Source organism: Chiloscyllium punctatum, chromosome 41 (assembly GCF_047496795.1).
Source record: "Chiloscyllium punctatum isolate Juve2018m chromosome 41, sChiPun1.3, whole genome shotgun sequence".
In the NCBI taxonomy this organism is placed as follows: domain Eukaryota; kingdom Metazoa; phylum Chordata; class Chondrichthyes; order Orectolobiformes; family Hemiscylliidae; genus Chiloscyllium; species Chiloscyllium punctatum.
In genome coordinates, this window is record NC_092779.1 from 15,851,620 (window position 1) to 15,868,894 (window position 17,275).

Here is a 17,275-nt window from a genome sequence, read left to right on the forward strand (position 1 = left end):
CTCAGCGAAACATGCCTGGAACTTACATTTGGTCTTCTCGATGTAGTGAAGACTACATCGGGAGCACTGGATACAAGTGTTAATCACTCATTTGTTTCCTTCCAGTTCTGATGAAATGCCACTGACCTAAAACATTGACCACAAAATCTAAACTAGCAAAGACAAAACGGTACCAGCATTTAATTACACTTATTTTTATTAGCTTTCTTTAATTGCAACTTGCAATAATTTAAAGTCCATTTTGCACAGTGTCTTCTGAACGGGAATTGAGAATTGTTTGAACAGAGAAAGCAAATGTGCATCTTATTAACTAATTAAGTTGAAGAACTCTTCAGACAGACACAAAATATAAATATCAAAAATAAAACTTATTTATTTCATTTCTTTTAGTTTTAATTTTAAAAAAATTCCTACAATAATTAAAATGTTGAGGAATGAGACTCCTCACTCTTAGAAGTTAACTTTCAGTGCCAAGAATTTTCTTTGCTGATGGCTTCACTTTAATTAATTTCATTGGCCTGCTAAGCTGTTGTTCTCAAAACTGATATTGCTTGTTCTGCTTAACTTTCCAGCATTTACTGTTCTTATTACTGGTTTAAATACATAACATTCTTAAAAATAAACCACATTTTTAAACTAAATGAATGATCTTCACTCCCAATAAATAACAGCACAGCTAGGCATGTCATCTTTGTACTTCTTTAAATGTGAACTCTTTCACAACTCCAGTGCTAATGGAGACACAAATGCTGACCATGCAATCAGTTCTCAAGGCCCTAACCTGTAGCACTACTGCCCTAAACCTTTCAGTCCTTCTATCTCTATTTCCTGCTTTGAGTTACTGCATTTTGAACATTTTACTATTTTTCAAAGGTACTACATAACTGTAAATTGTTGACCTAATTTTATGTGTTTATATTTCTGTAATAGTTTTGAACTCATATTTTCTCTATCTCATTCATTTAGTTTACAAGACGGACATCAACGTTGAGACATATTCTTTTGAGGCATTTCACTGTTTTATATTCTCAATCAACTGAACGATCAAATTCTAAATTGGCTAAATTTACCACAGTCCTTTGTCTGAGACCTGAACTAATTCAGACATCAATGTGAACATGCAATTGGGTCTCTACTTAATGGATCTTGTCTTGTTTACTGTCCATGCATGACTGATTGGGCTTTATCCTCTCCTATCTCTGTCCGCTATTTTTATGTGATGTGTATACAAGTAATGAGGTGCAAAGGAATCAAAAGGTAATAAGCCTGTGTAACCCCATTTCGATTGCTCACTCAACTTGCTGTCACATAGAAAAAAAACCCCAATGACTTTAAATCAACAGACTTGTGCCCAATAACGACTGATATACAGCATATTTTATACATTCCTCTGTTTGCTTCTTATTTTTAACTCTGTTGCATTAATGAAGCCGGGTCTCACCACACAGATAAATACACATTCAGACAATTACAAATATGAGGCCACTTTCCAACAAACTCACCAACAGTAACATTGGGTCATATCTCCTATCATTGGATGGCATAAATTCTTGTTTTGTTTTTAACACATTGTTAATTAATTATTGCCTGACTGTTACAGCTTACATTGCATTAATTAGAAGTCTTTAGGTGGATTTACTTCAGTAGACAGTGTTCCCAGCAGTGTTCCTGGAATAGCAGCACCACTTTGGAGAAAAGAGCTAAACATAAGTCATTTGTGCAACACAACTCTCAGAATTCAGATTCAGAATTTTTTAGACATGAGGGAATAGTCATATTTCCTGGAAGAAGATCTATGAACTATTAGAATTATTTGAAACAAAAGGCCAAATACTGTGGATTCTAGAACAGCATCTGTGAAAAGAAACAAAATTGGTTCAGGTCAATGACTTTCATCAGAGCTGATCGCTGATAAAAGCTAACCGAACCGAAATATTAGAATTGCTTTAAGGCTATAATCATATTTTTCTGACAAATTAAGTGAGTTTGAAATGGGAGTTCAAAATGAGAAAAAATAAACTTCACAACAGTATGGAGAATTCTGGTTTAAACTGATGCATAGAAAACATTCCTAATTTTATTTACACAATAAACATTCTTCAAGTCAGTCGTGATACATATTGGATCCTATTATTCCTCATTGCTCATCACGTTGTGTGAACTAGCTGGGCTCTTGTCTTGATGAGGTGGATTTGTTGCTATCATCTTTGCTTTCAGTTGGGATCTACAGGGACTACTTTGTCAAGTTTGGTAGAAGAAAAGCACAACTCTAACAAAGTAGGACCTTGTCTTAAACAAAAGGTATTTTGTAGCATGATGGTTACAAGCATGTTGTTACATTGGTAAGATCTGAAGAGACCAATATAAAAAGTCTAACACCTTCAAGACCTGCATTTCACCCAAGTTCTTATGACATCATCATATTGTGTGGAGTTTAATGAACATTCCAGTATTAACTAAACACCTTGTAAAACAATATAGGGTGTAACAAGCAGATGGATTTCTGCTTTATGAGACAAAATTCAATCCAGGTAGAGATAGCAGTTGTAAGATCACATTCTAAATCATGGAAGCAAAGTGTGTACATTCATATTGAATATCTCCAAATGGATTACTGTCTTAAATGTACTTACAGTGTTCTGTTATTAAGAGTGAAGAACACAACATTTTATATCAAAGCTTTTGTTTTTAATTACTTGGCACAGAGCCCAACAGACCACTGATAAGGGCTATAAATGACCTATTCAATGTTACACACCCTTAAAGATTACCTTGATATGTTGTAAACTGTTGGAAGGATGATTTTAACAAAATCAGGTATGATTTGGTCAGCGTGGATTGGGAGCAAATGCTTTTGCTACATCGGTATCAGAGGATGTGTGTTGGATTCAAGAAGGAAATAGGAAGAGTGTAGGGCCAACACATACCAATAAAGACAAAGCATGGGACTAACAAGTCCAGCAAAACATAGATATCAAGAGCTATACAGATTGATAAAGAGAGAAAAACAGGCTAATGGCAGATACCGAACTCTCAAAACAGCAGAAGCCCGAGAGGAGAACAGAATGTGCAAAGGGAAACTTCAAAAGGAATTTAGTAGAGCAAAAAGGGGCCATGAAAGAATAACAGCAAGTAATGTAAAGGAAAATATATTGCTGTATAAGTAAATTAAGGGTAACTTGGGAAAGGATAGGGCTCACTAAAAATCACAGTGGTAACTGTGCTTGAATCTGGAGAATGTAGCTAGGGATCTGAATGGATATTTTGTGTTAATGTTCACTACTGAGGTGGACAATGTGGGTATTGAAATCAGGGAGAAAGACTGTGATATACTTAAAGAAATTAAAATAGACAGGTGGTTGAGTGGCCCAGTAGGCTTAAATGTAGATAAATCTCTAGGGCTAGATGAAATGCATTAAGGGCTATTGAGTGAGGTGAGGAAGGAAATAGTTGGGCCACTGACAAAAATTTTCCCTTCCGCTCTGGCACAAGAGAGGTGCCAGAGGACTGGAGGACAGCCAAAATGGTCCCATTATTCAGGAAAGGAGGAAGGGATAAACCAAGAAACTACAGGTCAGTCAGTATAACCTCTGTGTTGAGGAGCCAATTCAAATCAATTCTCAGGGACTGAATTAATCTGCACTTGGAGATACGATGCTGGGATTAATTAAGAACAGGCAACATAGTTTTATTATTGGGAGGGCATCTTTGACCAACTTGATTAAATTTTATTAAGCATGTGAAGATGAGACTAATGCCATTGATGTAATCTTGGACTCAGCAAGGCTTTTGATAATGCCTCACATTTTTCTGAGTCTGATTGAGGAAATAAGAGCCCAAGGGATTAAAGGAAAGGTAGCCAATTTGATCCAGAATTGGCTGAGTGGGAGGAAGCAGAGGGTGACGGTTGAGGATTGTTTTTATGACTGGAAGCCTGTATCTAGTGAGGTTCTGCAGGGATCCACGTTGGAACCCTTGCTGTTTGTGGTCCAAATAAACAATTTAGACTTGAATGTTGGAGTGTTTATCAGTAACTTTGTGGATGATACGAAAATTGATGGGATGGTTACTAGTGAGGAGAATAGATTTGGATTCCAGGAGAATGTAGATGGGCTGGTCCGATGGGCTGATCAGTGACAAATGGAGTTCAATATGGCTAAATGTGAGGTGATGCTCTTGGGCAGGAGAAACAAGGGAAGGGAATATACGATAAACGGTAGAACTCTGAGATGCACCTTGTTCAGAGGACCCTTGATGTACATGTCCCCTCATACCTTAAGGTAATGGGATAGATAGATAAAATGGTTAAGAAGGTATATGGATTACCTGGGTCGAGAGTGTGGTGCTAGAAAAGCACAGCAGATCAGGTAGCATCTGAGGAGCAGGAGAATTGACGTTTGCCCGAAACATCGATTCTCCTGCTCCTCGGATGCTTCCTGATCTGCTGTGCTTTTCCAGCACCACAGTCTCGATTCTGATCGCCAGCACTTGCAGTCCTCACTTTCTCCCATATGGAATACTTGCCTTTATTAGCCAAGGCATAGAGTTTAAAAGCAGGGAGGTTATGCTGGAACTGTGTAACAGCTGGTTAGGCCATAGCTAGAATACTGGGTGCAGTATAGGTCTCCATATGATAGAGGGATGTGATTGCACTGGAGAGTGTACAGAGAGATTTGGCAGGACGTTGCCTGGGCTCAAGAGTTTTAGTTATGAAGAGAGATTGAACAAACTGTGGTGTTTTCCTTGGAGCAGAGGAGACTAAGCAGGACATGATTGAGATGTATAAAATTACGAAGGGTATAACAAAGTAGACAGGAAGGAACTTTACCTCTTGATGGAGGGATCAATCACCAGAGGCAGAGATATAAGGTATAGGGCAGGAGATTTTGAAGAAAATTTCAAGAAGATGTGAGGAAAAAGTTTTTCATTTAGAGGGTGGCGGGAATCTGGAACTCACTGCCTATATAAAGGTGGTTGAAGTCCTCATAACATTTAAGAAAAATTAAATATAAATTTGCAATATCAAGGCATACAAACCTATGGACCAAGTGGTGGAAAATGGGATTTGAAGTCAGATAGTTGTTTTTGACTGGCACAAAGATACAATACCTCAAAGATTTCTGACAGCAGCTCAAAATGAACTGATCTACAATGGGAAAGTCCTTAAATCCTGCTACCTTTCAAACACAACCAGCACCTTGGCACTTTCCCATGTAAGTGCAGATGAAAGTGCCTTTCATCTTCTCTCTGCTCAGCATCTGAGGTCCCAAACACTCCTCTGAGGTGAAGCAATGGTGTATGTTCCTGAGACTGTTATTTTTAAAAAAATCATTGTTGGTTTGGAGTTGTAAGCTGAGAGCTAAAGGTGACCTTTGTACTGTGATCAGAAGCTTGTCTTTTGAAAAAAAGGTAAACAAATAAACTATAATTTGCATATGAGGTCAGTCCTGGAAGTTAAATGTAGGTTGATCCTTGTTCAAAGAATGCTCAACAGACATATCGGTTCTGGAGATAATGTGTTTAAATATTAACTAGACATCATGGAGAGTTATGGTGCCAATCATTCCACAAAAAGAAATCAAGCTTTGAACCTGTTTTGAACTGTGCTTAAGTCAGAAAGATTTTGGCTGCAAAAGCTACAAGATGAAGGCATGATTGCTCCCTAGTTATTCTCTCATTATGAACTTACAGGAAGTTCATAGAATCTCAGTCACAAGAATTAAATGAATATTCCTCAGAGCCTACTGAAAGCTCTCTGTATGCACTGGTGTCCTCAGAAACCAAACAAGATACAATCCCATGTGGCAGTAATGTTACAGATGTTATACAGTCCGCTTAGGTGAACTAGCCAGTTAAATCTAATTTATTGATTTCTTTTGATTTATCTCTTAACTGTGTCAGTTTGTCTCTATGTGAATAGAGGCTAGAATCAAAGAAGATTGGGTTTAAATAATATATGTGAATTACATTACTTTATTGTTTAACTTTGCTGTGCTAAAGCCGTTGCGTTATCAATAAATTGTTAAATCCTTTGTTTACGCTATAAACCTGGTATCTAATTATCAGTTACTCACAAACTTTGGTACTGGTTATTCCAAAAGTCTGATTGGGAACCATTGGGATCAATTATGAGGGGCATTGAATATTTTAATTTTACTGCATTGTGAATACAGCAGTTGGGAGACTGATTTGATTTGGTTTTCTGTCTCCATATTGTAACAACTCAAAGTTATTTTAATTTGTATATGGATAGAGTCAGAGGTGTACAGCACGGAAACAGACCTCTCAATCCAACTTGTCTATGCTGATCAGATATTCTAAATTAATCTAGTCCCATTTGCCAGCATTTGGCCCATATCCTCCAAAACCATTCCTATTCATATATCTACCCAGATCCCTTTTAAATGTTGTAATTGTTCCTCTGGCAGCTCATTCCATACTCACAACACCCTTTGTGTGAAAACGTCGCATCTTAGGTCACTTTTAAATCTTTCCCTTCTCATCTTAATCCCATGTCCTGTAGTTCTGGACTCCCTCACCCCAGGGAAAAGACCTTGACTATTCACCCTATCTACGCCCCTCATGATTTTATACACCTCTAAAACTCTTCAGCCTTGAACACTCCAGGGAGAATAGTCCTAGCCTATTGAGCCCCTCCTTTTAGCACAAAGCCCAACCCTGACAACATCCTTGTAAATCTTTTCTGAACCCTTTCATATTTAACAACACCTTTCCTATAGCAGGGATACCAGAATTGAACACAATATTCCAGAAATAGCCGATATAGCTGCAATATGACTTTCCAACTTCTATACTTGATGCACTGACAAATAAAGGCAAGGGTACCAAATGTCTTCTTCACTATCTTGTCGACCTGCGACTCCACTTTCAAGGAACTATGAATCTGCACTCCAAGGTCTCTTTGTTTGGCAACACTGATCAGGACCTTGCCATTAAGTGTATAAGCCCTGCTCTAATGTGCCCTACTAAAATGTAGCACCTCACATTTGTCTAGATTAAACTGATCTGCCATTCCTTGGGCCATCAGCCCACCTGATCAAGGTGCATTAAACTCTGAGGTAACCTTCTTTGCTGTCTACCACAGCACCAATGTCAGATCTAGATACAAGGGATTGAGTGAATCCCTGGAGGAGTATAAGGGCAGTAGGAGTACATTTAAGAGGGAAATCAGGGGGGCAAAAGGGGGCATGAGATAGCTTTGGCAAATAGAGTTAAGGAGAATCCAAAGAGATTCTATAAATACATTAAAGACAAAAGGGTAACTAGGGAAAGAATAGGGTCCCTTAAAGCTCAGCAAGGCCACCTACATGTGGAAACACAGGAGGCAGGTGTGATACTAAACAAGTATTTTGCATCAGTATTTACTGTGAAGAAGGAAAGGCAAGCTAGAGAACCTGGGCAAATAAACAGCGATATCTTGAAAAGTGTCCATATTACAGAGGAGGTGGCGCTGGATGTCTTAAAACACATAAAAGTTTGTAAATCCCCAGTACCAGATCAAGTATACCCTTGAACTTTGTGGGAAGCTAGAGAATTGATTGCTGATCCCCTAGCTGACATATTTGTATCATGGATAGCCATGGGTGAGGTGCTGAAAGACTGGAGGTTGGCTAATGTGATGCCATTATTTAAGAAAGGTGGTAAGGAAAAGCCAGGTAACTATAGACCGGTGAGCTTGATATCAGTAGTGGGCAAGATGTTGGAGGAGATTCTGAGGTACATGTATTTGGAAAGCCAAGGACCGATTAGAGATAGTCAACATGGCTTTATGAGCAAGGAGCATAGTAGGGCATTTGACCCCTCAGGCCCGTAAATGAATTCAATCATGCTGGCATGATTGCAACCTCAAATTCACATTAATCTACCCCAATAACCTTTTGTCCCTTGCTTACCAAGTATCTATTCACCTTTCTTGTTAAAATATTCAAAGATTCTACATCCAGTCTTTTCAGAGTCCTTATGGCCTGAGTTTGGTGTGCTACAAATGTGCCACAAGAACTCATTGATTAAAAAAAACCTGTTTGGTGATTTTCTGGCATATCTGTGGGACAGGTGGGACTTTAACCCAGATCTTCTGGCCCAGAGGTACAGATACAACTGTTTTGTCACAGAACCCCAGGACTGAGGGTTTACAAATAAAACATTTCAAACAACCTGTTCAAACATGCCTGTGACACACCCCCAGGCCAGGTGGACTTGAACATCAACTTCTGCTCAAAAATGATTTTTGATCAACCTGCCCAGACATGTTATGACAACTTCCATGTCAGTTAGCACTCAAATCCAGACCCTCTGACCAAGATGTAGAGACACTACCATTGTGTTACTCTTCTGTTTAAGTGGTAGTTTTAAAGAAATGTTTATACCCGGAAGTGCTATCCCACACTCCAAATAGCTTTTCTAATATCAAATCATTTGCAGCAGTTTTCGCCTATTAGCCATCACCATTAAATCACCATGCTTTCAATTGTTCAATTTACATGCAGAGCCCATTAAAGGAAATGCAATAATACCAAAGAGAGAGACAATTGGGAGAGAGCAAGGGCGATAAATCAAATTGGATGTGGAAGGGGACGTAAGGCATGCTAGCCCCTGCAGTGTCCACCTCTCTTTTTAAGTATTGAGAGTAATCAGGTGGTATTTAAAATATTTTCTAACTAAACTGCTCAGAGATGTCATAACACACCTCTGGAGCATATGAGACTTGAATGCAGGCCCCCCCACCCCGTTCAGGGGCAGGGAAAGTACCACAGTGCCACAAGAGCCCACAGATGGTATTTTTAACTTTTTATATTAATCCATTTTTCTAATTAACCTGTTTAGAGATGTTATTGCACGCCTCTGATACAGGTGGGACTTAAACCTGGGTTCCCATTCAGGGGAAGGGACACTACCAATGCACCACCAAAGCTGGTATTTTTAATGTGGCCTTTTAATTTGTTGCAGTTGAAAACCAGTTATTATAATTGACTTGTAAACTGCGGGCTGTTATACCTGGCAGAATTACAGGTGATAAAGGCCACAGAAAAGATGGTATCAAGAATTACCATAAAGTCCTCCGAGATAATATCCATGGTGCCACCAAGCTCACAATTCACCACCTGGCTCATCCATTCAGGCATTAAATGCATCTGTAGCCTCAGTCATGAGGAAACCTGTGGCACTTTCGAGTTTCTCTTCGAAAATGTCATAAGGAACTTGAATGTATCAAATGCAAGACTGCCATTGCAATGGATGTAATTTATGGTGCAAATATCAAAGACAAACACTCTACAGAAGCAGTAATTGCAAGCTCTCAAGGAAAATACTCCAAATTGTAGCTAATTAAAATTCCCCTCCAAGGTTAATTGTATTGTATTTGCAAAGTCTATTTATATCAAAATAACTGAATGTACTTTAGAAATTAGTTTCTCTGAGTCTTCAATGGATTTGAATATATTACCACAAACAAGGTATGGCCCAACGGTTGGATCATATAGTTAAAAATCACATGACATCAGGTTATAGTTTGTACATCCCAGTCCATCACCGGCACCTCCAAATCATGATCATAAAAGAATGTGTTTCATTTGGAAAATATAAAAATGCTCCTCAAGTGAGTTGTAATTGAATCTAAAATGATTACAGCAAAGAAGGAGGCCATTTGACCCATAATATCCATACCAGTTCTATACAGGAGCATTCCCTTGCCCCATTCCTTTGCCATTTCTGCATGGCCCTGGGAATACCTTTCTCTTCAGATAATTTGAGAGCTGCAATTGAATTTGCCTCCATCACACTTTCAGATGATGCATTTCAGATTTTGACTACTCACTGATGAAACCTTCTTCCTGATTTTACTTCTCATTCTTTTGCCATTCACTGTTAATCAGCGTCCTCTACTACTCTACCTTTCTACCAACAATAATGGTATATCCCTATCAACTCTGTCCAGACCCCTTAAGATTTTGAAGATCTCTATCAAAACTCCTCTTAAACTTGTTTCTCTAATGACAACTGTCTCAATATTTCCAATCTCTCTTTGTAACCAAAACCAGTCAGCCCTGAAAGCGTTCTTATACATATTTCTGCACCCTCTCTAAAGGCTTCACATCCATCCTAATTATATTATAATTATTAATTTTACAATGCCTTGATTGAGAACTTCTTTGAAAAAACCCACAAAACAGCAGGTGAACCAAACTCCCAACACTTTCATTTCTTGTCCAATTCAGATCAGGTCTGCATTCTGTTGCACAGTATAACCTTCAGTGGTTGCTCTCACCCACCATACCCCAAACCCGACCACCTTCTATCAAAAGTCTCTGTGGTTTTCTGATGGACAGCCTCAGGATTTGTGAAGCACCAAATGAATATTAAGTTCAGTTAACAACCTTGTCGTAGCGGGCATTCCAGCACCACTCTAACCTTAGTAGCAGTAGCCTCAATCATTACTTCAGAAAGTGATAGATTTCGTGGTTCCATCGTCAATTGGCTGAGGAAACTTTTAGAGGCTTTAGCTTTTCCAGGGATTAAAACTTTGCACTAGAATAAAGATCAACACTGGCTAGCATCACACGCATGGTGACGCTGACACCCTTTGTTAATGTAAAACTAAACTGCTACTTTACACTTTAGTTTTCTGGTAACCCAGGTAGGTGGTGGAACTTGGAGATGCAGCATCTTTGGGAAGTGCACTGCTATTGTTCCTTTGTGTCTTAAGAATGATCTGGAAGGTATCTGTAGATGATATTATACTCAAATCATGCCACCCGGTAGTACTGGTAGCGACTGGGCAGACTGAGTCTCCTCTGATTTTTTTGGTATCAGCAACTGTTTCAGCTCATATTGTATACTTTTCTCCTTTAAATGAACTTGCTAATGTCTGTTTAGTTCAGCAAATACCTTTCCTGGTACACCGACTAGGATAATTTTGAAATAGTGAGAGACTTAATTGAATGATGATACAAAACATCGTTATTTGACTTCCACCTTTACTGAGAGACATGGATAGAGTGGATAACCAGAGACTTTTTCCCATGGTGGAAATTTTTTTCATGAGGGGACATAATTTTAAGGTAATTGGAGGAAGATTTAGGGGAGATGTCAGAAGTAGGTTCTTTACACAGAGAGTGGTGGGTGTGTGTAGTAGAGTCAGAGACGCTAGGGATATTTAAGCAACTCTTGGATAGACACATGGAAGACAGTACAATAAAGGGTATGTAGGTTAATCTGATCTTAGAGTAGGATAAAAGGTTGGCACAACATTGAAGGGTGAAGGACCTATACTGTTCTATGTTCTGCTATTTTCACATGGTTTTCTGTCTGCAGATGGATTGGACAAATTCCTCTTTTTTTGCATTTCCAAACTAGTTTCTTACCCCTGCCGTAAATCCTCTGAGCTTGGCTACAAATACCCATTGCATTCAGACAGGTTCCATGTCAGTCTCCAGGTGGGGGCAAGATTAAATGCAGAAGAGCTTTGGGCATCACTGTACCCACAGACAGCTCAGATGGATATATTGGTGTGAGAATTCCCTAAGGAGGGGTGGGGGGGGGGGGTTGAATTCAATAAGCATTGTCTGGATTTTGGCACCAGACTTTGAAGTGCATTACCACATACTAGCAAAATGTTCAACTCATAACGACTGGCCAATTAACATGAGCCATGTGTAGCATCATCCAATGCTGTAGCATGGATGAGCCATGTGAGGCAACATTCAGCATCAATCGATGTGAAGAAAATTCCTGCACCATTTTTTAAAGGTCTGTCAAATCTACATTCAGTCCTCTTTTGAAAGCTGCAAGTTACAGCAATCCTGAGAGGAAAGATGCTATATTGTGAGCCTCTCTAACATTGGATGGGAGATCTTGAGGGCTGACCATTGTTGGCTTGAAACCAAAGTTTGGTGTTCATCTGAGCAGTGAAGGAGACAGTCAGGAGGATCCAGATACTTTCTGGAATGAAGACACCAGTTAGCTCCATGGTTTAGCGATGTCTCTCTAGACTTTCTTTTAGGTTACATGGAAAAGCCAGAGCTACTTTTCCCAAGAGTTGGCAATAAAGGAATATGTTGTGGATAGTGATTGCAGTGGAGATTAGCAATTATGGAATATCATCATCTCAGCATCTGTCCTCAAAACCACTTCCTTTGGATGAAATGTTGTGAATGGATCAATGACCTCCTCCACCAGAGTGAGTCTCTTCCTTCTTGCTATTCTTCTCATTGGGGTTTTACAATTGGAAATGCAGGGTAAATCACCAGATGGGGAAGATGTGATCAACTAGGCTGCGACCACATAGAGCACCAGCTAAACATCCCTGGTGATGCTTATCTGAATCTGGATCACAGCCAACCATCAAGCTTTGCTTACCCACTCCGTACCCCTTAAAAGTAGACATATGGAGCAGACATTCAGAAGACTCATTATGGGCCAGAAAGTGTGCAGATCTTTGTGCTGAGACTCCGTGTTCCCCCATCCCCTTTTTGAGAAACAGACCCATGGCAGCAAGGGATGGTCTAAAATTGATGGAGCTCTTAACACTACAATGTTGATTCCTGCACAGCAGGAACCAAATAAACTGGCTTAAATATGGGCAACTTGTTGATCATAGATAGCAAAAGTGGAGTGGTGACTGTAGAGTGAACACTCTCATTCCGCTACTACCTGAACAAGTGAGATTTATAGCAAACTGGTAGGAGGAGATGTGGATCTTTAACTATTTACAATCTGAGGAAGAGAAACTCTATGGCCCAAATATTCATTCAAGTGCAGAGGTCCAATCACCAATCTGTAGGTTGGTAATTTTCTGCCATTGGCCAGCTTGTCACTTTGCTGGTATTTTACCCCCATAGTTATTTTGGAACAGGCTGGATCAGTGTGGGTGTGACTAGTAATTATCTACCTGCAAGTAGTCTATTGAGGAACTTTTTACTCAGCAAATGGATACCCGCACCAGTGAGGCTGAAAAATGGTTGAGGGATGGAGACAATCTCCTGGAACAAGACTGGATTTCAGGGTTCCTTTCTGCAAGGTAACCTGTCCCTCATCTGCCAAAGCCATTGGGCTTTTCCACGATGATAGCCCGATAACTGTAGCATCTCTGCATGTATAAATCTGTCATAGGTTGCTTCCAATGAAGATGGTCTCTCTCTTTTTCTTTCTATTAATAGCTCCCATCAATAACTATGGGATAGTTAAATTGACAGATCTGGAAGGTATTCTATTGTTTCTCCAACCTTGGGAACTTCATTCAGCTTATTAGTGGGCCTCCAAAATTAATTTCAGAATCCTGCTACCAGGAGTTCTGAGTTCATGAACTGGGATTCATCCCAGAGTCAGAATCAGGTCACAGAATAAAAATCCTATGTTTTGACAACTGGACGTACAGCATGGAAATCAGTTGCTATAGCTCAGAATAATTTTAAAATTATTCTTTGAGATCTCAGAAAACACAGTAACATTTATAAAATGCAATATTCATGCTATCTATCCTTTATGATAAGTGACAGACGAGGGCCAACTCCAGATCCTAAATTTAGTAACATCGCCTTATGGCTAACTGTTATGCAAAGTAAACTGAGGCAAACTTGGCAAATTTGGGTTCCAGTTGTGGGGACCAAGCCATGTAAACAATATCTTGTTAGATTTTTCATTTGAAGTTTTTAAAAAATGAACTTGTGACCTAACTTCTGGGGTTCACATGAGGTTATAGACTGATTGCAAGGATAGCAAGCCAAACAAATTCAATTTCCATATATACACTTTTTGATTTTATATGGGCATATAATAACACATTGTTGGTAAAGTGTAGATTGCTGTTGATGTGAGGATATGATCAACACGCGACAGGCAGATTGCAAAGGGTTTCTAGGCAACAGAAATCACTGACAAAGCAAGCCGATTTTGTGAAGGTACAAAATTACCACAGGATCAATATCAGTGATTTTTCATCATGCAGGCAAGCTTTTTTTTTAATTGCTCCCAGTTACACATATTTTGAATTCATATTAAACTGGTCTTTAAATAAAATTTACAGACTCAAGGCACTTGCAATTGAATTTTCAATGATTGTAATACTGGAGCACAATAATAGGCACAAATCTAAACATGCTGTGAGACTGTTAGCCACTGAGCTGTCTCGGTGCTAATATGCCATATATCCTTGCAGCGTGGAGAACAGCACTGCAATGCGGTGCTTTGGTTCTTTAATCCTAATCAGTGGCAGTGGCTGGGGCTGAGGCAACTCTCAGCAGAAACAACAGCAGACTGCAGGACCTTAGGGATAACAGCTGACACCCTTGCAATATGTCACACTAACATAATTCCCCAAGAAGAACATTTTTGAATAATTTGGAGCCTGCTCTCTTCTTCCTGTTCCCCCTCCCCCCCCCCCCTCCAGAGAGAAAAGTATTGCAGTGACCATGACATCCATCCCCACCCCTTGCCAAATAGAAAATACAACTGAGTAAACACAGTCCACCTTGAACATCTATCTATTTATGGTTCATTAGAGATGTCCATGACCAATTGAGTGGGGCAGGAAGTACAGTGCCAAGTCACTTTGACATTGAACAATGAAGATGTACAAAAGCAGAGACGGCTGTTTAAATAGGATGTCGCTTTTCTGTTAAGAGTGTGGTGGGGAGGGTTGTTTCATTTATTTTTATAAGTCACAGTTTCATTAGCTGGAGGACAGTGATACTGAGCTATGAGGAAATAGATATAACCGAGTATTGGACAAAACAATCTATTTGCGGAATATAAATATCTGAGCAAATACTCAAAATGGGACAGCAGGGAAAGCTTAGGTTATAAAGCTGTAGGCACTAAGTGCAGCACAATATTTCATCACACTACAGAATAAAATCTCCGCTGTTGTTTAGTTTAAATAGTAAACAATAAATGAAAAATCTGACAAGGAAATAAATTACTCATATGGGCACTGAATTTCTTGTACATTTTGCTAAGCAACAAGAATTGTTTTGCAAGGGCTTACAATATTTGCACTACTGCCTTTTGTTGATATTTGAAATGTGGTTGTGTATTTTTTTCTAATCACACCTACCCAATGTAGTCATGGAAAGTGCTTTGTCGTCAGGCTTTGTAAGCTAAATTACCCTTGTGAATCTCCTCTGAGGGGATGACGTAGTGAAGGGTATATTGTTCATCAACTGATGATGAAAACTGGTTTGGCTATGGTGAGTGGAAAAGAAGATTGCAACCCAAAGGTGAATACATGCCAGTGGAAAGCAGGGAAATGTAGTAAATCAATATTGCTACCTCCTTCTGAACATCTGTGCAAGACGTATCAAATATCCCCAAAAGCATTTTATCTGACTTGACCCGAACATGGCCAGATTTGCAAGTTTTAGATATTTATCCTAGGTCTAGAGCACCCTGGGAACAGCACTCTCCCGTCCAAACTGCTTAACAGAGTATATCTCCCGGAAAGAGAGGCAATCAGTAGTAATGCCCACAGACTTTGGTATCAACTAGGTGCTGCCCAAAAATAAATCTCCCACACCAATGACTGTTCATGTGGAAAAACTGTGTTATTTTTCTTGACCTCTAGAGCTTTCTTCTCCCCTATATTCAGAACATCAACAACAATTTTAATTTTCAATCACATGACTTGTCCAAAGACACTGCACAAGAACGTAAAAACCAAAGCTTGGTACCATGCCAAATTTGAGTAGTGCTATAGGAACATTGCTAAGATCTTCATAGGCAAGTCAGTCAGGTCTCCTGCTATATCTCTTCTATCTCATTCACATGATTGTACCTAATGTGGACTTAATATGGCTTCTAGACCCTTTGACCCATCACCCCCACCTTCATCTACCTATCGCCTTCCCAGCTACCTTCCCCCAGCCTCATCCACACTCTCCTATTTATCTCTCAGCCCCCTTCCCCACTCTTCCCCATTCCTAATGAAGGGTTTATGCCCAAAATCTCAATTATCCTGGTCCTCAGATGCGGCCTGACTTGCTGTGCTTTTCCACGCCACACTTTTTGACCCCTTTGAACAGTCACCAGGATTGCTCTGGTGACAAAGGAGCAGAGATATGTTTAGTGGGTTCTGGTTACTTTTTTGTCTGGTTTACCCAGCTAAATTACATATTTTTACAAATGCCAAATGTCAGGAAGATATGCTATATAAAATATTAATTTTAACTGAGCCAGTTGATTTCATAAATTAAACTAGTGAATTTTGAGAAGATTTGTAGCTCAGGTTGAGATTCTGGATATAGATTTGCTGACTGAATTGGAAGGTTCGTTTTCAGATGCTTCATCACCATACTAGGTAACATCAAGAGTGAGCCTCCGCTTGAAGAGCTGGTGGCATGGCCCACTTTCTACTCATGTGTTTAGAGTTCCTTGGATTAGTGATGTCATTTCCTCTGGTGATGTCACTTCCTGTTGTTTTTCTTAGAGGGTGGTATACCAACCGGAACTCTATCAACAAACATATTGATTTGGATCCCAGTTACCAACCGCTGAGAAAAAGAACAGGAAATGACATCACTACAGGAAATTACATCTCTAACCCAAGGAAATCTTAACACATGAGTAGAAAGTGGGCCAATGCCACCAGCGCTTCATCCGGAGGCTAACTGATAACGTTACCTAATATGGTGACAAAGGGTCTGAAAATGAACTTTCCAGCTCAGCGAGCAAACCTACATCCGTATATTAAACTTTTAAAAATGAATATTATGGACTCTAAGATAGCTGCCAAATAATTTTGCAATTTCAAGTTTGTCAAGGCTCTGGAAGTTTCCAAATTAAATTACAAATAGACATACCTAGACAATCTAAGAACCTTTCACAAACAAAAACAGAAATTGCTGGAAAAGCTCAGCAGGTCTGGCAGCATCTGTGGACAGAAATCAGAGTTAACGTTTTAGGTCCAGTAACCCTTCCCTAGAACTGATGGTAGCGAATGAAAAGTCAGTTTTTATGCAGCAGATAGGATGTGGGGAAGAGAGTAAGGAGTAAATGACAGGTAGAGATAGAGTCCGAAGAGGGAGAGAAGAACAGTTGGACAAACAAGTCGATAACGATCAGGCTAGGACAATGAATAGCTATTAATGGAAGCTATTAGTGGTTAACAATAGGTTGTATGAAATACAGACCATATGATAACAAGGTGTGGGGGTTGGAGTAAGGACATGGGAGAAGGTGCTTCTGTAATGTTAAAAGATTAAATTATATTATCTCTCTGGACATTAATGTAATGTTAAAGGGTTAAACTGTACTGTCTTTGTCC

The 17,275-nt window shown here is 39.4% G+C and overlaps 1 protein-coding gene across 8 annotated transcripts in view; it reads right to left on the reverse strand.

Annotated features, from left to right (window-relative positions):
- fars2 (phenylalanyl-tRNA synthetase 2, mitochondrial) overlaps nt 1-17,275 on the reverse strand; it is a 457,813-nt gene that overhangs the window by 121,369 nt on the left and 319,169 nt on the right. The window lies entirely within an intron of this gene.